Genomic DNA, 20,316 nt, shown 5'->3' with positions numbered 1-20,316 from the left:
CTTCCATGAATGCAATCTTTCCCTGACCCCTTTATTATATAGCTCTTCAAGTAAAAAAGATAAAGCACTTACAAAGGAGCCTCAAATACTCAAAGATGGTAGACTTCTGTAATATTGGCCATAGACTAAAAGCAGCACGAAAACAGAGTGCAATAGGGTCCCAAAAACTTGAGTGCCACATGAGAGTATGCATGAAAGCCTATCCTTTTCCAAACTAGAGATATACTCATGCAATTTTTGTTTTTAGGAGAGAATGTGCCTGCTGAAAAATACATTATTTTAAAAAAGTGCATTGCAGAATACCAGGAATTTGCTGTGGGACACCTTGAAAACTTTCATACAGATTATTTGCACAAAACTTACAGTCAGTTGTTGTGGCCGAGTGGTTAAGGCGATGGACTAGAAATCCATTGTGGTCTCCCCGCGCAGGTTCGAATCCTGCCAACAACGAGAAACTTTTTAACATCGGCTACAATTTCAGAAGTTAACCTTTAGAATTTGTTCCATGTCAGTTTTATAAATAGGTGGCTTATTTTGGTGTCACTATTGCCCTTTCACCTATTTATTATCGCTACCCCTTTCATATCTTTGCTACAACCCTCGTCCTACATTAGCGCTGGTGCAAACACTTCAAATTATTATACCATGGCTCTCTCAGTCATACCATTCATGCACTTGAAACTTACTTTACCAATAAAAGAAGCAAATAGAAAAATAAAATAAAAGTGCTTGCTGGATTAGGCAAACACACTTCATAAAACTGCATTTTCTTTTCTATTCTCCCTGTGTTACAAGCTTAACTGCTCCCTGTGTAATTTCTCTTAGCCTGCTGTCCCAGGAAGAGAATTTTATCTACAGGCTCTTTCCGTGTTTTTTTCCTAGTCTTTCTTTCCCTTTTCTTAGATTTGTAACTGTTCCTTTATGTGCTCTATTTAGGCGCCATTAATCTCATTTGAGCTCCTTGTACCTGCTGCTGTTTTCTCCACACCTCATACTGCCTTTTCCCTCTTTCTCTCTTTCTCTGAGGTTGGTGGCTACTTTCCGAAGCTTCTGATGCCCCAATGTTCCTTCATCTTGTTGTCAGACGTGAATTGGAAAAGCAACCAAATTAACAAGCCTTTACCACTCATAGATGGCAGAGGTTTATACTTTAATTCAATGAGCTAAGAAAAGCGTGTTGTGGGGCCCCTACGAGCCATGGTGCTTTCTTCATCATAATTGGGCGCGCAGTCATTAGCCACAGCTCTGATCATGGGTCACTGAGGTCAGTTTCAATAATTCCTCAAAAACCTAACCATGCAGTCCCCCCTAACTGTATAGTTATCTTGCTTTACTGCTGTTTGTGTGATTAGCTGGGAGGAGCTCACGGCAGCATCCTCCCTATAAAAGTATAGATGGACCGCTCCTTAATTTTTTCTTGCTTCACATACAGATGGCTTGAGGAGGTACAGAGGAGATGCAGGTCTAATAGACAGAATAGAAGATCTGCGCCAGGTGTGTTTCTCTGCATTGGTGTCCCATCACAGGCCAACAAGTGTATGTGTGATCTTTGACTTCTGGCAGTTCACAAGCAGGCAACCAGGAAACGGTTTCAGCCTATCAACCACTGAGGAGACAAAGCCTTTGTATAAGGAATGAGGAAGCAATGAACACATTCAGCCTATCACTGGAGTTCCCTGAGTGTTTCGAATTATAAATTCTCCATGTCACTGTATGTTATTGAGCCCAAGTAGCTCGCCGTGATCGTATAGTGGTTAGTACTCTGCGTTGTGGCTGCAGCAACCTCGGTTCAAAACCGAGTCACGGCATTGTGGTTGGCAATGTCACGGCAGTTGGGTTTTTCTTTTACAGAATTACCAAATGTACCAGTTGTTTTTGAAAAATATCTATTAAAAACAGATCCTTTAAAATATTTAAACGATTTAACGACAAATTATTTAAACACACATGATTATAAGATGTAGCCTTATTTTTGTTTTTAGGAGAGAATGTGCCTGCTGAAAAAAACATTATTTTTAAAAAGTGCATTGCAGGATATCAGGAATTTGCTGTGGCACACCTTGAAAACTTTCATGCAGATTATTTGCACAAAACTTACAGTCAGTTGTTGTGGCCGAGTGGTTAAGGCGATGGACTAGAAATCCATTGGCGTCTCTCTGCGCAGGTTCTAATCCTGCCAACAACGAGAAACTTTTTAACATCGGCTACAATTTCAGAAGTTAACCTTTAGAATTTCTTCCATGTCAGTTTTATAAATAGGTGGCTTATTTTGGTGTCACCATTGCCCTTTCACATATTTATTATCGCTACCCCTTTCATATCTTTGCTATAACTCTCGTCCTACATTAGCGCTGGTGCAAACACTTCAAATTATTATACCCTGGCTCTCTCAGTCATACCATTCATGCACTTGAAACTTACTTTACCAATAAAAGAAGCAAATAGAAAAATAAAACAAAAGTGCTTGCTGGATTAGGCAAACACACTTCATAAAACTGCATTTTCTTTTCTATTCTCTCCGTGTTACAAGCTTAACTGCTCCCTGTGTAATTTCTCTTAGCCTGCTGTCCCAGGAAGAGAATTTTATCTACAGGCTCTTTCCGTGTTTTTTTCCTAGTCTTTCTTTCCCTTTTCTTAGATTTGTAACTGTTCCTTTACGTGCTCTATTTAGGCGCCATTAATCTCATTTGAGCTCCTTGTACCTGCTGCTGTTTTCTCCACACCTCATACTGCCTTTTCCCTCTTTCTCTCTTTCTCTGAGGTTGGTGGCTACTTTCCAAAGCTTCTGATGCCCCAATGTTCCTTTATCTTGTTGTCAGACGTGAATTGGAAAAGCAACCAAATTAACAAGCCTTTACCACTCATACATGGCAGAGGTTTATACTTTAATTCAATGAGCTAAGAAAAGCGTGTTGTGGGGCCCCTACGAGCCATGGTGCTTGCTTCATCATAATTGGGCACGCAGTCATTAGCCACAGCTCTGATCATGGGTCACTGAGGTCAGTTTCAATAATTCCTCAAAAACCTATCCATGCAGTCCCCCCTAACTGTGTAGTTATCTTGCTTTACTGCTGTTTGTGTGATTAGCTGGGAGGAGCTCACGGCAGCATCCTCCCTATAAAAGTGTAGATGGACCGCTCCTTAACTTTTTCTTGCTTCACTTACAGATGGCTTGAGGAGGTACAGGGGAGATGCAGGTCTAATAGACAGAATAGAAGATCTGCGCCAGGTGTGTTTCTCTGCATTGGTGTCCCATCACAGGCCCACAAGTGTATGTGTGATCTTTGACTTCTGGCAGTTCACAAGCAGGCGGCCAGGAAATGGTTTCAGCCTATCAACCACTGAGGAGACAAAGCCTTTGTATAAGCAATGAGGAAGCAATGAACACATTCAGCCTATCACAGGAGTTCCCTGAGTGTTCCGAATTATAAATTCTCCATGTCACTGTATGTTATTGAGCCCAAGTAGCTTGCCGTGATCGTATAGTGGTTAGTACTCTGCGTTGTGGCCGCAGCAACCTCGGTTCGAATCTGAGTCACGGCATTGTGGTTGGCAATGTCACGGCAGTTGGGTTTTTCTTTTACAGAATTACCAAATGTACCAGTTGTTTTTGTAAAATGTCTATTAAAAACAGATCCTTAAAAATATTTAAACGATGTAACGACAAATTATTTAAACACACATGATTATAAGATGTAGCCTTATTTTTGTTTTTAGGAGAGAATGTGCCTGCTGAAAAAAACATTATTTTAAAAAAGTGCATTGCAGGATATCAGGAATTTGCTGAGGCACACCTTGAAAACTTTCATGCAGATTATTTGCACAAAACTTACAGTCAGTTGTTGTGGCCGAGTGGTTAAGGCGATGGACTAGAAATCCATTGGGGTCTCCCCGCGCAGGTTCGAATCCTGCCAACAACGCGAAACTTTTTAACATCGGCTACAATTTCAGAAGCTAACCTTTAGAATTTCTTCCATGTCAGTTTTATAAATAGGTGGCCTATTTTGGTGTCACTATTGCCCTTTCACATATTTATTATCGCTACCCCTTTCATATCTTTGCTATAACTCTCGTCCTACATTAGCACTGGTGCAAACACTTCAAATTATTATACCCTGGCTCTCTCAGTCATACCATTCATGTACTTGAAACTTACTTTACCAATAAAAGAAGCAAATAGAAAAATAAAACAAAAGTGCTTGCTGGATTAGGCAACACACTTCATAAAACTGCATTTTCTTTTCTATTCTCCCTGTGTTACAAGCTTAACTGCTCCCTGTGTAATTTCTCTTAGCCTGCTGTCCCAGGAAGAGAATTTTATCTACAGGCTCTTTCCGTGTTTTTTTCCTAGTCTTTCTTTCCCTTTTCTTAGATTTGTAACTGTTCCTTTATGTGCTCTATTTAGGCGCCATTAATCTCATTTGAGCTCCTTGTACCTGCTGCTGTTTTCTCCACACCTCATACTGCCTTTTCCCTCTTTCTCTCTTTCTCTGAGGTTGGTGGCTACTTTCCGAAGCTTCTGATGCCCCAATGTTCCTTCATCTTGTTGTCAGACGTGAATTGGAAAAGCAACCAAATTAACAAGCCTTTACCACTCATAGATGGCAGAGGTTTATACTTTAATTCAATGAGCTAAGAAAAGCGTGTTGTGGGGCCCCTACGAGCCATGGTGCTTTCTTCATCATAATTGGGCGCGCAGTCATTAGCCACAGCTCTGATCATGGGTCACTGAGGTCAGTTTCAATAATTCCTCAAAAACCTAACCATGCAGTCCCCCCTAACTGTATAGTTATCTTGCTTTACTGCTGTTTGTGTGATTAGCTGGGAGGAGCTCACGGCAGCATCCTCCCTATAAAAGTATAGATGGACCGCTCCTTAATTTTTTCTTGCTTCACATACAGATGGCTTGAGGAGGTACAGAGGAGATGCAGGTCTAATAGACAGAATAGAAGATCTGCGCCAGGTGTGTTTCTCTGCATTGGTGTCCCATCACAGGCCAACAAGTGTATGTGTGATCTTTGACTTCTGGCAGTTCACAAGCAGGCAACCAGGAAACGGTTTCAGCCTATCAACCACTGAGGAGACAAAGCCTTTGTATAAGGAATGAGGAAGCAATGAACACATTCAGCCTATCACTGGAGTTCCCTGAGTGTTTCGAATTATAAATTCTCCATGTCACTGTATGTTATTGAGCCCAAGTAGCTCGCCGTGATCGTATAGTGGTTAGTACTCTGCGTTGTGGCTGCAGCAACCTCAGTTCAAAACCGAGTCACGGCATTGTGGTTGGCAATGTCACGGCAGTTGGGTTTTTCTTTTACAGAATTACCAAATGTACCAGTTGTTTTTGAAAAATGTCTATTAAAAACAGATCCTTTAAAATATTTAAACGATTTAACGACAAATTATTTAAACACACATGATTATAAGATGTAGCCTTATTTTTGTTTTTAGGAGAGAATGTGCCTGCTGAAAAAAACATTATTTTTAAAAAGTGCATTGCAGGATATCAGGAATTTGCTGTGGCACACCTTGAAAACTTTCATGCAGATTATTTGCACAAAACTTACAGTCAGTTGTTGTGGCCGAGTGGTTAAGGCGATGGACTAGAAATCCATTGGCGTCTCTCTGCGCAGGTTCTAATCCTGCCAACAACGAGAAACTTTTTAACATCGGCTACAATTTCAGAAGTTAACCTTTAGAATTTCTTCCATGTCAGTTTTATAAATAGGTGGCTTATTTTGGTGTCACCATTGCCCTTTCACATATTTATTATCGCTACCCCTTTCATATCTTTGCTATAACTCTCGTCCTACATTAGCGCCGGTGCAAACACTTCAAATTATTATACCCTGGCTCTCTCAGTCATACCATTCATGCACTTGAAACTTACTTTACCAATAAAAGAAGCAAATAGAAAAATAAAACAAAAGTGCTTGCTGGATTAGGCAAACACACTTCATAAAACTGCATTTTCTTTTCTATTCTCTCCGTGTTACAAGCTTAACTGCTCCCTGTGTAATTTCTCTTAGCCTGCTGTCCCAGGAAGAGAATTTTATCTACAGGCTCTTTCCGTGTTTTTTTCCTAGTCTTTCTTTCCCTTTTCTTAGATTTGTAACTGTTCCTTTACGTGCTCTATTTAGGCGCCATTAATCTCATTTGAGCTCCTTGTACCTGCTGCTGTTTTCTCCACACCTCATACTGCCTTTTCCCTCTTTCTCTCTTTCTCTGAGGTTGGTGGCTACTTTCCAAAGCTTCTGATGCCCCAATGTTCCTTTATCTTGTTGTCAGACGTGAATTGGAAAAGCAACCAAATTAACAAGCCTTTACCACTCATACATGGCAGAGGTTTATACTTTAATTCAATGAGCTAAGAAAAGCGTGTTGTGGGGCCCCTACGAGCCATGGTGCTTGCTTCATCATAATTGGGCACGCAGTCATTAGCCACAGCTCTGATCATGGGTCACTGAGGTCAGTTTCAATAATTCCTCAAAAACCTATCCATGCAGTCCCCCCTAACTGTGTAGTTATCTTGCTTTACTGCTGTTTGTGTGATTAGCTGGGAGGAGCTCACGGCAGCATCCTCCCTATAAAAGTGTAGATGGACCGCTCCTTAACTTTTTCTTGCTTCACTTACAGATGGCTTGAGGAGGTACAGGGGAGATGCAGGTCTAATAGACAGAATAGAAGATCTGCGCCAGGTGTGTTTCTCTGCATTGGTGTCCCATCACAGGCCCACAAGTGTATGTGTGATCTTTGACTTCTGGCAGTTCACAAGCAGGCGGCCAGGAAATGGTTTCAGCCTATCAACCACTGAGGAGACAAAGCCTTTGTATAAGCAATGAGGAAGCAATGAACACATTCAGCCTATCACAGGAGTTCCCTGAGTGTTCCGAATTATAAATTCTCCATGTCACTGTATGTTATCGAGCCCAAGTAGCTTGCCGTGATCGTATAGTGGTTAGTACTCTGCGTTGTGGCCGCAGCAACCTCGGTTCGAATCTGAGTCACGGCATTGTGGTTGGCAATGTCACGGCAGTTGGGTTTTTCTTTTACAGAATTACCAAATGTACCAGTTGTTTTTGTAAAATGTCTATTAAAAACAGATCCTTAAAAATATTTAAACGATGTAACGACAAATTATTTAAACACACATGATTATAAGATGTAGCCTTATTTTTGTTTTTAGGAGAGAATGTGCCTGCTGAAAAAAACATTATTTTAAAAAAGTGCATTGCAGGATATCAGGAATTTGCTGTGGCACACCTTGAAAACTTTCATGCAGATTATTTGCACAAAACTTACAGTCAGTTGTTGTGGCCGAGTGGTTAAGGCGATGGACTAGAAATCCATTGGGGTCTCCCCGCGCAGGTTCGAATCCTGCCAACAACGCGAAACTTTTTAACATCGGCTACAATTTCAGAAGCTAACCTTTAGAATTTCTTCCATGTCAGTTTTATAAATAGGTGGCTTATTTTGGTGTCACTATTGCCCTTTCACATATTTATTATCGCTACCCCTTTCATATCTTTGCTATAACTCTCGTCCTACATTAGCACTGGTGCAAACACTTCAAATTATTATACCCTGGCTCTCTCAGTCATACCATTCATGTACTTGAAACTTACTTTACCAATAAAAGAAGCAAATAGAAAAATAAAACAAAAGTGCTTGCTGGATTAGGCAACACACTTCATAAAACTGCATTTTCTTTTCTATTCTCCCCGTGTTACAAGCTTAACTACTCCCTGTGTAATTTCTCTTAGCCTGCTGTCCCAGGAAGAGAATTTTATCTACAGGCTCTTTCCGTGTTTTTTCCTAGTCTTTCTTTCCTTTTTCTTAGATTTGTAACTGTTCCTTTACGTGCTCTATTTAGGCGCCATTAATCTCATTTGAGCTCCTTGTACCTGCTGCTGTTTTCTCCACACCTCATACTGCCTTTTCCCTCTTTCTCTCTTTCTCTGAGGTTGGTGGCTACTTTCCAAAGCTTCTGATGCCCCAATGTTCCTTCATCTTGTTGTCAGACGTGAATTCGAAAAGCAACCAAATTAACAAGCCTTTACCACTCATATATGGCAGAGGGTTATACTTTAATTGAGCTAAGAAAAGCGTGTTGTGGGGCCCCTACGAGCCATGGTGCTTGCTTCATCATAATTAGGCATGCAGTCATTAGCCACAGCTCTGATCATGGGTCACTGAGGTCAGTTTCAATAATTCCTCAAAAACCTAACCATGCAGTCCCCCCTAACTGTGTAGTTATCTTGCTTTACTGCTGTTTGTGTGATTAGCTGGGAGGAGCTCATGGCAGCATCCTCCCTATAAAAGTGTAGATGGACCGCTCCTTAACTCTTTCTTGCTTCACATACAGATGGCTTGAGGAGGTACAGGGGAGATGCAGGTCTACTAGACAGTATAGAAGATCTGCGCCAGGTGTGTTTCTCTGCATTGGTGTCCCATCACAGGCCCACAAGTGTATGTGTGATCTTTGACTCCTGGCAGTTCACAAGCAGGTGGCCAGGAAACAGTTTCAGCCTATCAACCACTGAGGAGACAAAGCCTTTGTATAAGGAATGAGGAAGCAATTAACACATTCAGCCTATCACAGGAGTTCCCTGAGTGTACCGGAATATAAATTCTCCATGTCACTGTATGTTATTGAGCCCAAGTAGCTCGCCGTGATCGTATAGTGGTTAGTACTCTGCGTTGTGGCCGCAGCAACCTCGGTTCGAATCCGAGTCACGGCATTGTGGTTGGCAATGTCACGGCAGTTGGGTTTTTCTTTTACAGAATTACAAAATGTACCAGTTGTTTTTGTAAAATGTCTATTAAAAACAGATCCTTTAAAATATTTAAACGATCTAACGACAAATTATTTTAACACACATGATTATAAGATGTAGCTATATTGTACCTACTGACATAAATTATCGTTCTTGAACCTATTTGCGGTGGGGGAATGGAGCTCTCCCCCATGCCAATCAGAATGTAGATGAATGCAGTTGCAGTTGAGTGACCTGTATTGTGGCTGTCTAGAGGGAATGCACAAATGTAGCTGTCTCGCAGCCCAATCCAGACGTCAATTGGAGACAGGTTTTCAGGCAAATAGAGCAGTAAGTGCAGAGAAATGCTCACTCTCTAAAAATGGCATTTATAAAGTAGTAAAGTTAAATCCAACCTCACCAGTAAATAGGATTTATCAATAAATAAATAAAGCTTCTCCTCTCTGATATGGAATTACCCCCCAAAAAGTATAAGGGAATACCCAATGCTAACCTACGAGAGGGGCAGACCTCAAAGTAGTGAAAAATGTAATAGACTGTTTTGTACTACCAGGACATGCAAACTACCACAGTACATGTCTTACCTTTTACTTACATAGCATGATGCCCCTAGGACTACCTAGGGCCTACCTTTTGGTTAATTATATGTAATAAAATTGGAGTTTAAGGCTTGGCAAGTAGTTTTAAATGGCAAGTCGAAGTGGCAGTACACTGCAGCACAGGCACTGCAGTAGCAGGCTTGAGACAGGTTTGAAATGATACTTTTTTGGGCGGCACAATCAGTTCCTGGGTATATGGTATACCACTTTACAAGGGGCTTTCAAGTCAATGAAATCTGTCAGTCAGGTATACTCCAATTACACACATGATTAGGGAAGAAGCACGTTCACTTCAGCACTGATTAGTAGCAATAAAGTGATCAGAGTCCTAAGGCCAACAAAAAGATACAGCAAAATGCGTAGGTGAAAAGCAATAAGGTAGGGTTGAGGCCACCTTAAGAATGCAAGGTCTAACAAAAACAAACTAAGGATAACATGAGTAAAACATCAGGTTTCTCTACGGCATTTGGTGAGACAAGTGTGCCTTCTTTTATCTTCCATAAATGCAATCTTTCCCTGACCCCTTTATTATATAGCTCTTCAAGTAAAAAAGATAAAGCACTTACAAAGGAGCCTCAAATACTCAAAGATGGTAGACTTCTGTAATATGGGCCATAGACTAAAAGCAGCACGAAAACAGAGTGCAATAGGGTCCCAAAAACTTGAGTGCCACATGAGAGTATGCATGAAAGCCTATCCTTTTCCAAACTAGAGATATACTCATGCAATTTTAGTTTTTAGGAGAGAATGTGCCTGCTGAAAAATACATTATTTTAAAAAAGTGCATTGCAGAATACCAGGAATTTGCTGTGGGACACCTTGAAAACTTTCATACAGATTATTTGCACAAAACTTACAGTCAGTTGTTGTGGCTGAGTGGTTAAGGCGATGGACTAGAAATCCATTGGGGTCTCCCCGCGCAGGTTCGAATCCTGCCAACAACGAGAAACTTTTTAACATCGGCTACAATTTCAGAAGTTAACCTTTAGAATTTCTTCCATGTCAGTTTTATAAATAGGTGGCTTATTTTGGTGTCACTATTGCCCTTTCACATATTTATTATCGCTACCCCTTTCATATCTTTGCTATAACTCTCGTCCTACATTAGCGCTGGTGCAAACACTTCAAATTATTATACCCTGGCTCTCTCAGTCATACCATTCATGCACTTGAAACTTACTTTACCAATAAAAGAAGCAAATAGAAAAATAAAATAAAAGTGCTTGCTGGATTAGGCAAACACACTTCATAAAACTGCATTTTCTTTTCTATTCTCCCCGTGTTACAAGCTTAACTGCTCCCTGTGTAATTTCTCTTAGCCTGCTGTCCCAGGAAGAGAATTTTATCTACAGGCTCTTTCCGTGTTTTTTTCCTAGTCTTTCTTTCCCTTTTCTTAGATTTGTAACTGTTCCTTTATGTGCTCTATTTAGGCGCCATTAATCTCATTTGAGCTCCTTGTACCTGCTGCTGTTTTCTCCACACCTCATACTGCCTTTTCCCTCTTTCTCTCTTTCTCTGAGGTTGGTGGCTACTTTCCAAAGCTTCTGATGCCCCAATGTTCCTTCATCTTGTTGTCAGACGTGAATTGGAAAAGCAACCAAATTAACAAGCCTTTACCACTCATACATGGCAGAGGTTTATACTTTAATTCAATGAGCTAAGAAAAGCGTGTTGTGGGGCCCCTACGAGCCATGGTGCTTGCTTCATCATAATTGGGCGCGCAGTCATTAGCCACAGCTCTGATCATGGGTCACTGAGGTCAGTTTCAATAATTCCTCAAAAACCTAACCATGCAGTCCCCCCTAACTGTATAGTTATCTTGCTTTACTGCTGTTTGTGTGATTAGCTGGGAGGAGCTCACGGCAGCATTCTCCCTATAAAAGTATAGATGGACCGCTCCTTAACTTTTTCTTGCTTCACATACAGATGGCTTGAGGAGGTACAGGGGAGATGCAGGTCTAATAGACAGAATAGAAGATCTGCGCCAGGTGTGTTTCTCTGCATTGGTGTCCCATCACAGGCCAACAAGTGTATGTGTGATCTTTGACTTCTGGCAGTTCACAAGCAGGCAACCAGGAAACGGTTTCAGCCTATCAACCACTGAGGAGACAAAGCCTTTGTATAAGGAATGAACACATTCAGCCTATCACTGGAGTTCCCTGAGTGTTTCGAATTATAAATTCTCCATGTCACTGTATGTTATTGAGCCCAAGTAGCTTGCCGTGATCGTATAATGGTTAGTACTCTGCGTTGTGGCCGCAGCAACCTCGGTTCGAATCCGAGTCACGGCATTGTGGTTGGCAATGTCACAGCAGTTGGGTTTTTCTTTTACAGAATTACCAAATGTACCAGTTGTTTTTGTAAAATGTCTATTAAAAACAGATCCTTTAAAATATTTAAACGATTTAACGACAAATTATTTAAACACACATGATTATAAGATGTAGCCTTATTTTTGTTTTTAGGAGAGAATGTGCCTGCTGAAAAAAACATTCTTTTTAAAAAGTGCATTGCAGGATATCAGGAATTTGCTGTGGCACACCTTGAAAACTTTCATGCAGATTATTTGCACAAAACTTACAGTCAGTTGTTGTGGCCGAGTGGTTAAGGCGATGGACTAGAAATCCATTGGGGTCTCCCCGCGCAGGTTCGAATCCTGCCAACAACGAGAAACTTTTTAACATCGGCTACAATTTCAGAAGTTAACCTTTAGAATTTCTTCCATGTCAGTTTTATAAATAGGTGGCTTATTTTGGGGTCACTATTGCCCTTTCACATATTTATTATCGCTACCCCTTTCATATCTTTGCTATAACTCTCGTCCTACATTAGCGCTGGTGCAAACACTTCAAATTATTATACCCTGGCTCTCTCAGTCATACCATTCATGCACTTGAAACTTACTTTACCAATAAAAGAAGCAAATAGAAAAATAAAACAAAAGTGCTTGCTGGATTAGGCAAACACACTTCATAAAACTGCATTTTCTTTTCTATTCTCCCCGTGTTACAAGCTTAACTGCTCCCTGTGTAATTTCTCTTAGCCTGCTGTCCCAGGAAGAGAATTTTATCTACAGGCTCTTTCCGTGTTTTTTTCCTAGTCTTTCTTTCCCTTTTCTTAGATTTGTAACTGTTCCTTTACGTGCTCTATTTAGGCGCCATTAATCTCATTTGAGATCCTTGTACCTGCTGCTGTTTTCTCCACACCTCATACTGCCTTTTCCCTCTTTCTCTCTTTCTCTGAGGTTGGTGGCACCTTTCCATAGCTTCTGATGCCCCGATGTTCCTTCATCTTGTTGTCAGACGTGAATTGGAAAAGCAACCAAATTAACAAGCCTTTACCACTCATACATGTCAGAGGTTTATACTTTAATTCAATGAGCTAAGAAAAGCGTGTTGTGGGGCCCCTACGAGCCATGGTGCTTGCTTCATCATAATTGGGCACGCAGTCATTAGCCACAGCTCTGATCATGGGTCACTGAGGTCAGTTTCAATAATTCCTCAAAAACCTATCCATGCAGTCCCCCCTAACTGTGTAGTTATCTTGCTTTACTGCTGTTTGTGTGATTAGCTGGGAGGAGCTCACGGCAGCATCCTCCCTATAAAAGTGTAGATGGACCGCTCCTTAACTTTTTCTTGCTTCACATACAGATGGCTTGAGGAGGTACAGGGGAGATGCAGGTCTAATAGACAGATTAGAAGATCTGCGCCAGGTGTGTTTCTCTGCATTGGTGTCCCATCACAGGCCCACAAGTGTATGTGTGATCTTTGACTTCTGGCAGTTCACAAGCAGGCGGCCAGGAAACGGTTTCAGCCTATCAACCACTGAGGAGACAAAGCCTTTGTATAAGCAATGAGGAAGCAATGAACACATTCAGCCTATCACAGGAGTTCCCTGAGTGTTCCGAATTATAAATTCTCCATGTCACTGTATGTTATTGAGCCCAAGTAGCTTGCCGTGATCGTATAGTGGTTAGAACTCTGCGTTGTGGCCGCAGCAACCTCGGTTCGAATCCGAATCACGGCATTGTGGTTGGCAATGTCACGGCAGTTGGGTTTTTCTTTTACAGAATTACCAAATGTACCAGTTGTTTTTGTAAAATGTCTATTAAAAACAGATCCTTTAAAATATTTAAACGATCTAACGACAAATTATTTAAACACACATGATTATAAGATGTAGCCTTATTTTTGTTTTTAGGAGAGAATGTGCCTGCTGAAAAAAACATTATTTTTAAAAAGTGCATTGCAGGATATCAGGAATTTGCTGTGGCACACCTTGAAAACTTTCATGCAGAGTATTTGCACAAAACTTACAGTCAGTTGTTGTGGCCGAGTGGTTAAGGCGATGGACTAGAAATCCATTGGGGTCTCCCCGCGCAGGTTCGAATCCTGCCAACAACGAGAAACTTTTTAACATCGGCTACAATTTCAGAAGCTAACCTTTAGAATTTCTTCCATGTCAGTTTTATAAATAGGTGGCTTATTTTGGTGTCACTATTGCCCTTTCACATATTTATTATCGCTACCCCTTCCATATCTTTGCTATAACTCTCGTCCTACATTAGCGCTGGTGCAAACACTTCAAATTATTTTACCCTGGCTCTCTCAGTCATACCATTCATGCACTTGAAACTTACTTTACCAATAAAAGAAGCAAATAGAAAAATAAAACAAAAGTGCTTGCTGGATTAGGCAACACACTTCATAAAACTGCATTTTCTTTTCTATTCTCCCCGTGTTACAAGCTTAACTGCTCCCTGTGTAATTTCTCTTAGCCTGTTGTCCCAGGAAGAGAATTTTATCTACAGGCTCTTTCCGTGTTTTTTTCCTAGTCTTTATTTCCTTTTTCTTAGATTTGTAACTGTTCCTTTACGTGCTCTATTTAGGCGCCATTAATGTCATTTGAGCTCCTTGTACCTGCTGCTGTTTTCTCCACACCTCATACTGCCTTTTCCCTCTTTCTCTCTTTCTCTGAGGTTGGTGGCTACTTTCCAAAGCTTCTGATGCCCCAATGTTCCTTCATCTTGTTGTCAGACGTGAATTGGAAAAGCAACCAAATTAACAAGCCTTTACCACTCATATATGGCAGAGGTTTATACTTTAATTGAGCTAAGAAAAGCGTGTTGTGGGGCCCCTACGAGCCATGGTGCTTGCTTCATCATAATTGGGCAAGCAGTCATTAGCCACAGCTCTGATCATGGGTCACTGAGGTCAGTTTCAATAATTCCTCAAAAACCTAACCATGCAGTCCCCCCTAACTGTGTAGTTATCTTGCTTTACTGCTGTTTGTGTGATTAGCTGGGAGGAGCTCATGGCAGCATCCTCCCTATAAAAGTGTAGATGGACCGCTCCTTAACTCTTTCTTGCTTCACATACAGATGGCTTGAGGAGGTACAGGGGAGATGCAGGTCTACTAGACAGTATAGAAGATCTGCGCCAGGTGTGTTTCTCTGCATTGGTATCCCATCACAGGCCCACAAGTGTATGTGTGATCTTTGACTCCTGGCAGTTCACAAGCAGGCGGCCAGGAAACAGTTTCAGCCTATCAACCACTGAGGAGACAAAGCCTTTGTATAAGGAATGAGGAAGCAATTAACACATTCAGCCTATCACAGGAGTTCCCTGAGTGTACCGAATTATAAATTCTCCATGTCACTGTATGTTATTGAGCCCAAGTAGCTCGCCGTGATCGTATAGTGGTTAGTAGTCTGCGTTGTGGCCGCAGCAACCTCGGTTCGAATCCGAGTCATGGCATTGTGGTTGGCAATGTCACGGCAGTTGGGTTTTTCTTTTACAGAATTACAAAATGTACCAGTTGTTTTTGTAAAATGTCTATTAAAAACAGATCATTTAAAATATTTAAACGATCTAACGACAAATTATTTTAACACACATGATTATAAGATGTAGCTATATTGTACCTACTGACATAAATTATCGTTCTTGAACCTATTTGCGGTGGGGGAATGGAGCTCTCCCCCATGCCAATCAGAATGCAGATGAATGCAGTTGCAGTTGAGTGACCTGTATTGTGGCTGTCTAGAGGGAATGCACAAATGTAGCTGTCTCGCAGCCCAATCCAGACGTCAATTGGAGACAGGTTTTCAGGCAAATAGAGCAGTAAGTGCAGAGAAATGCTCACTCTCTAAAAATGGCATTTATAAAGTAGTAAAGTTAAATCCAACCTCACCAGTAAATAGGATTTATCAATAAATAAATAAAGCTTCTCCTCTCTGATATGGAATTACCCCCCAAAAAGTATAAGGGAATACCCAATGCTAACCTACGAGAGGGGCAGACCTCACAGTAGTGAAAAATGTAATAGACTGTTTTGTACTACCAGGACATGCAAACTACCACAGTACATGTCTTACCTTTTACTTACATGGCATGATGCCCCTAGGACTACCTAGGGCCTACCTTTTGGTTAATTATATGTAATACAATTGGAGTTTAAGGCTTGGCAAGTAGTTTTAAATGGCAAGTCGAAGTGGCAGTACACTGCAGCACAGGCACTGCAGTAGCAGGCTTGAGACAGGTTTGAAATGATACTTTTTTGGGCGGCACAATCAGTTCCTGGGTATATGGTATACCACTTTACAAGGGGCTTTCAAGTCAATGAAATCTGTCAGTCAGGTATACTCCAATTACACCCATGATTAGGGAAGAAGCACGTTCACTTCAGCACTGATTAGTAGCAATAAAGTGATCAGAGTCCTAAGGCCAACAAAAAGATACAGCAAAATGCGTAGGTGAAAAGCAATAAGGTAGGGTTGAGGCCACCTTAAGAATGCAAGGTCTAACAAAAACAAACTAAGGATAACATGAGTAAAACATCAGGTTTCTCTACGGCATTTGGTGAGACAAGTGTGCCTTCTTTTATCTTCCATAAATGCAATCTTTCCCTGACCCCTTTATTATATAGCTCTTCAAGTAAAAAAGATAAAGCACTTACAAAGGAGCCTCAAATACTCAAAGATGGTAGACTTCTGTAATATGGGCCATAGACTAAAAGCAGCACGAAAACAGAGTGCAATAGGGTCCCAAAAACTTGAGTGCCACATGAGAGTATGCATGAAAGCCTATCCTTTTCCAAACTAGAGATATACTCATGCAATTTTTGTTTTTAGGAGAGAATGTGCCTGCTGAAAAATACATTATTTTAAAAAAGTGCATTGCAGAATACCAGGAATTTGCTGTGGGACACCTTGAAAACTTTCATACAGATTATTTGCACAAAACTTACAGTCAGTTGTTGTGGCCGAGTGGTTAAGGCGATGGACTAGAAATCCATTGGGGTCTCCCCGCACAGGTTCGAGTCTTGCCAACAACGAGAAACTTTTTAACATCGGCTACAATTTCAGAAGTTAACCTTTAGAATTTCTTCCATGTCAGTTTTATAAATAGGTGGCTTATTTTGGTGTCACTATTGCCCTTTCACATATTTATTATCGCTACCCCTTTCATATCTTTGCTATAACTCTCGTCCTACATTAGCGCTGGTGCAAACACTTCAAATTATTATACCCTGGCTCTCTCAGTCATACCATTCATGAACTTGAAACTTACTTTACCAATAAAAGAAGCAAATAGAAAAATAAAATAAAAGTGCTTGCTGGATTAGGCAAACACACTTCATAAAACTGCATTTTCTTTTCTATTCTCCCCGTGTTACAAGCTTAACTGCACCCTGTGTAATTTCTCTTAGCCTGCTGTCCCAGGAAGAGAATTTTATCTACAGGCTCTTTCCGTGTTTTTTTCCTAGTCTTTCTTTCCCTTTTCTTAGATTTGTAACTGTTCCTTTATGTGCTCTATTTAGGCGCCATTAATCTCATTTGAGCTCCTTGTACCTGCTGCTGTTTTCTCCACACCTCATACTAGAGTCAGAGTTTGATGTATCAGTGATCAGTTCTGCATCACTGAAAGGTATGAACCTGGGGACTTGTTCTGTTTCAGAGGCACCGATTCCTTTCTTTACCCAGTTGTCGTAAGGAAGTGGCAGAGGCACACGTTTGACATGTGTCGTATGGATCCAGTTCTTCCGTCCGGCCACACGAATAGCAGTTCTCGTTGCCAATAAGACTTGGAAAGGGCCGATGAATCTGGGCTGAAGATTTTTCGTTCTTGCAAAATTTCTAATGACTACTTGATCCCCAGGTTTCAGCTGATGACCTGGACTCTCCGGTGGCTTTGGCAATGCATCGAAAACCTGTTGGTGAATAAGGCTCAATTTAGCAGTCAAGTCGAAAAGATAATCAATTAACATTGGGTATTCCAGCTGCTTAAATTCTTTCGGTCTAGGTACCCCCCAAACATTTGCAGGACGACCAAAAATTATTTCATATGGACTAAGCCCTACTCTAGAATGTACAGTTGCTCTTGTTGATAACAACGCCAAAGGCAGTGCATCTGGCCAGGGCAAATTCGTGGATGCTTGTATCTTAGCAAGTTTCAGTTCAAGGGTGCCATTGTAACCCTCAACTAAACCCGCGGACTGGGGATGATTCGCACTGTGGAACTTTTGTCTAATCCCTAGGCCGGCACATACACTCTGCATAACTTTCCCTACGAACTCACTTCCGTTATCTGACCATACAATCCGTGGCATTCCGAATCTGGGAAGTATTCTTTAAGGAGGATTTTGGCAGTGGACAAAGCAGTATTGTCCTTTAGCGGGTATGCTTCGATCCATCTGGAGAACGCACAAACTACCACTAGGACGTACTTTAGATTATTACAACGATCCATGTGAATAAAGTCTAGCTGGATCACTTCAAAGGGGCAGGAAGGAGGAGCGAAGTGACCTGCAGGTGTGGGGATTCCCTTGCCAGGATTATGCATCAAGCATACCATACAATTTCTCACCACTCTCTCTGCACACTTACTAATCCCATCATTCTTCCAAACTGGAGCCAACATTTTACAAATCCCTTTGGAACTGATGTGCGCTGCTCCATGTGCCATCGTTACTACTGCAAGCACATACGCATCAGGCAACATCCAACGCTGTTGTTCCGACAAGTCAACCCAACACCCACTCGAGTCCAATTTACCCGTGCTCTCTTTCCATGCACGCTTTTCCTCCTCAGTCGCCTCTTTCTGAATTTCTTTCACGCTTTCCACTGTGTCTTCACACATTCCAGACTCAGAAATCCATCTTGCAGACGTTGCAACATACATTCTACTCATCATATTTCTAGCTGTCTGTTTTGCAGTCTCATCAGCAAAAGCATTCCCACGACCAACATCATCCGTGATTGCTTTATGAGCACTGCATTTCACAATCGCAACTTCAGTCGGCAAGGTTAGAGATTCCAACAAGTCATTAACTAGCTGGCCATGTTGAATCTTAGTCCCATGGGACGTAATGAAACCTCTCTCTTTCCACAAACGGCCAAAACTATGGGCCACGCCGAATGCGTACTGACTATCTGTGAACACATTCACTCTCTTTCCCTTAGCTAAAACGCACGCTCTTGTTAGCGCGATCAATTCTGCAGCCTGGGCAGAATTCTGACTCACTCTCGCAGTCTCCACAATCGTACTCAAAGTCGTTACTGCATAGGCAGCAGTCACATCACCATTCTCCAATTTGAAGCAAGACCCGTCAACATACAACGTGCCATCTGGATCTGATAATGGAGTGTCTTTTAAATCAATTCGTCCTTTTGTTTCTTCCTCAGTTTTAAAACAACAGTCTTGTGGTTCGGAATCACTCGACTCTTGGCTAGTCGGCAACAATGTTGCTGGATTCAATACATTGCATCTTTTGATCTGAATATGACTCGCTAACAATGTCAGTTCGTAACCTGATAATCTAGCACTGGTAAGGTGTTGCGTCTTGGTTCGATTCATGAGTGTATCCACAGCATGAGGAACCATAACCACTAGCATGTTGTTCATTACCAAACCAGCAGATTGTCGAATGGAGGCTGCAGCTGCGGCTGTAGCTCTCAAGCAACTAGGCAACGCTCTAGCTACCGGATCTAATGTTGATGAAAAATACGCACAAGGGCGTTGTTTATCACCAAATTTCTGTGTCAAAACACTCAACGCGCAACCTTCTCTCTCATGGACATAGAGCGTGAATGGTTTACTGTAATCGGGTGTACCCAATACAGGAGCTGAACACAGTGCATTTCGTAACTCAGAAAAACTCTCCTGGCATTCGGCAGACCATGGCACTGGACTCGGAACATTTTTCCCAGTCAAAGCTACCAACGGTTTCGCCAAAAGAGAAAAATTTGGGATCCATTGCCTACAATATGAGGTAATACCTAAAAAGGTACGTACTTCTCTCTGCGTGCTAGGAACATTCATCTGTGTAATTGCTTTTATTCTCTCTGGGGTCAACTTCCTTCCCTCCTTTGACAAGAGATGACCTAGGTAGGTCACTTCTTGGCAACAGTATTGCATTTTTGAAGGTGACACCTTGTGATTCAAGTTTGACAAATGATGCAATAAAGAAATTGTAGCTGTTTTGCAAGTTTCCTTGTCATCGGCAGCCACTAGAACATCATCGACATATTGTATTAAAGCAGAACCAGGAGGAAGTACAAATGAGTCTAACTGGCTTTTTAATGCTTGACTGTAGATGGATGGGCTTTCACAATAACCTTGTGGAGCGCGTTTAAACCTGAAGCTTCGTCCTCCTAGAGAGAAACCGAAGATATCTCTGCTTTCCTCGGCTATCGGAATGCTGAAAAAGGCATTTTTCAAGTCGATAACCGAAAACCATGCTGCTGTAGCAGGAATTAACGTTAACAATGCAGTAATGTCTGGAACCACAGGAAACTGTGGAATCACAATTTTATTAACCTCTCTAAGATCAATTACAAATCTATATACTGGAGGTTTTGTTGGGTCAGTTCGTTTCAGAATGGGCAGTACAGGACTATTGCAGACATTACCTCTAGTTTCTTCTATAACGCCTTTCTT

At 41.4% G+C, this 20,316-nt stretch overlaps 11 non-coding genes across 11 annotated transcripts; all 11 read left to right on the top strand.

The window, feature by feature from the left end:
• The first annotated feature begins 368 nt into the window (after positions 1-368).
• Positions 369-450, top strand: TRNAS-AGA (transfer RNA serine (anticodon AGA)). The gene has a single exon. It is a non-coding gene; the product is annotated as a tRNA-Ser (tRNA).
• A 1,653-nt stretch (positions 451-2,103) lies between these two features.
• Positions 2,104-2,185, top strand: TRNAS-AGA (transfer RNA serine (anticodon AGA)). The gene has a single exon. It is a non-coding gene; the product is annotated as a tRNA-Ser (tRNA).
• A 1,653-nt stretch (positions 2,186-3,838) lies between these two features.
• Positions 3,839-3,920, top strand: TRNAS-AGA (transfer RNA serine (anticodon AGA)). Its single transcript has one exon. It is a non-coding gene; the product is annotated as a tRNA-Ser (tRNA).
• Positions 3,921-5,572: 1,652 nt separating this feature from the next.
• Positions 5,573-5,654, top strand: TRNAS-AGA (transfer RNA serine (anticodon AGA)). Its single transcript has one exon. It is a non-coding gene; the product is annotated as a tRNA-Ser (tRNA).
• A 1,653-nt stretch (positions 5,655-7,307) lies between these two features.
• Positions 7,308-7,389, top strand: TRNAS-AGA (transfer RNA serine (anticodon AGA)). Its single transcript has one exon. It is a non-coding gene; the product is annotated as a tRNA-Ser (tRNA).
• A 1,280-nt stretch (positions 7,390-8,669) lies between these two features.
• TRNAH-GUG (transfer RNA histidin (anticodon GUG)) lies at positions 8,670-8,741 on the top strand. The gene has a single exon. It is a non-coding gene; the product is annotated as a tRNA-His (tRNA).
• A 1,497-nt stretch (positions 8,742-10,238) lies between these two features.
• Positions 10,239-10,320, top strand: TRNAS-AGA (transfer RNA serine (anticodon AGA)). Its single transcript has one exon. It is a non-coding gene; the product is annotated as a tRNA-Ser (tRNA).
• Positions 10,321-11,595: 1,275 nt separating this feature from the next.
• Positions 11,596-11,667, top strand: TRNAH-GUG (transfer RNA histidin (anticodon GUG)). The gene has a single exon. It is a non-coding gene; the product is annotated as a tRNA-His (tRNA).
• Positions 11,668-11,962: 295 nt separating this feature from the next.
• Positions 11,963-12,044, top strand: TRNAS-AGA (transfer RNA serine (anticodon AGA)). The gene has a single exon. It is a non-coding gene; the product is annotated as a tRNA-Ser (tRNA).
• Positions 12,045-13,697: 1,653 nt separating this feature from the next.
• TRNAS-AGA (transfer RNA serine (anticodon AGA)) lies at positions 13,698-13,779 on the top strand. The gene has a single exon. It is a non-coding gene; the product is annotated as a tRNA-Ser (tRNA).
• Positions 13,780-16,629: 2,850 nt separating this feature from the next.
• On the top strand, positions 16,630-16,711 carry TRNAS-AGA (transfer RNA serine (anticodon AGA)). The gene has a single exon. It is a non-coding gene; the product is annotated as a tRNA-Ser (tRNA).
• Positions 16,712-20,316: the final 3,605 nt, after the last annotated feature.

Source organism: Lissotriton helveticus, chromosome 12 (genome assembly GCF_964261635.1).
Source record: "Lissotriton helveticus chromosome 12, aLisHel1.1, whole genome shotgun sequence".
Classification (NCBI taxonomy): Eukaryota; Metazoa; Chordata; class Amphibia; order Caudata; family Salamandridae; genus Lissotriton; species Lissotriton helveticus.
Note: the sequence above shows the minus strand (reverse complement) of the source record. Positions and strands in the feature narration are given on the sequence as shown.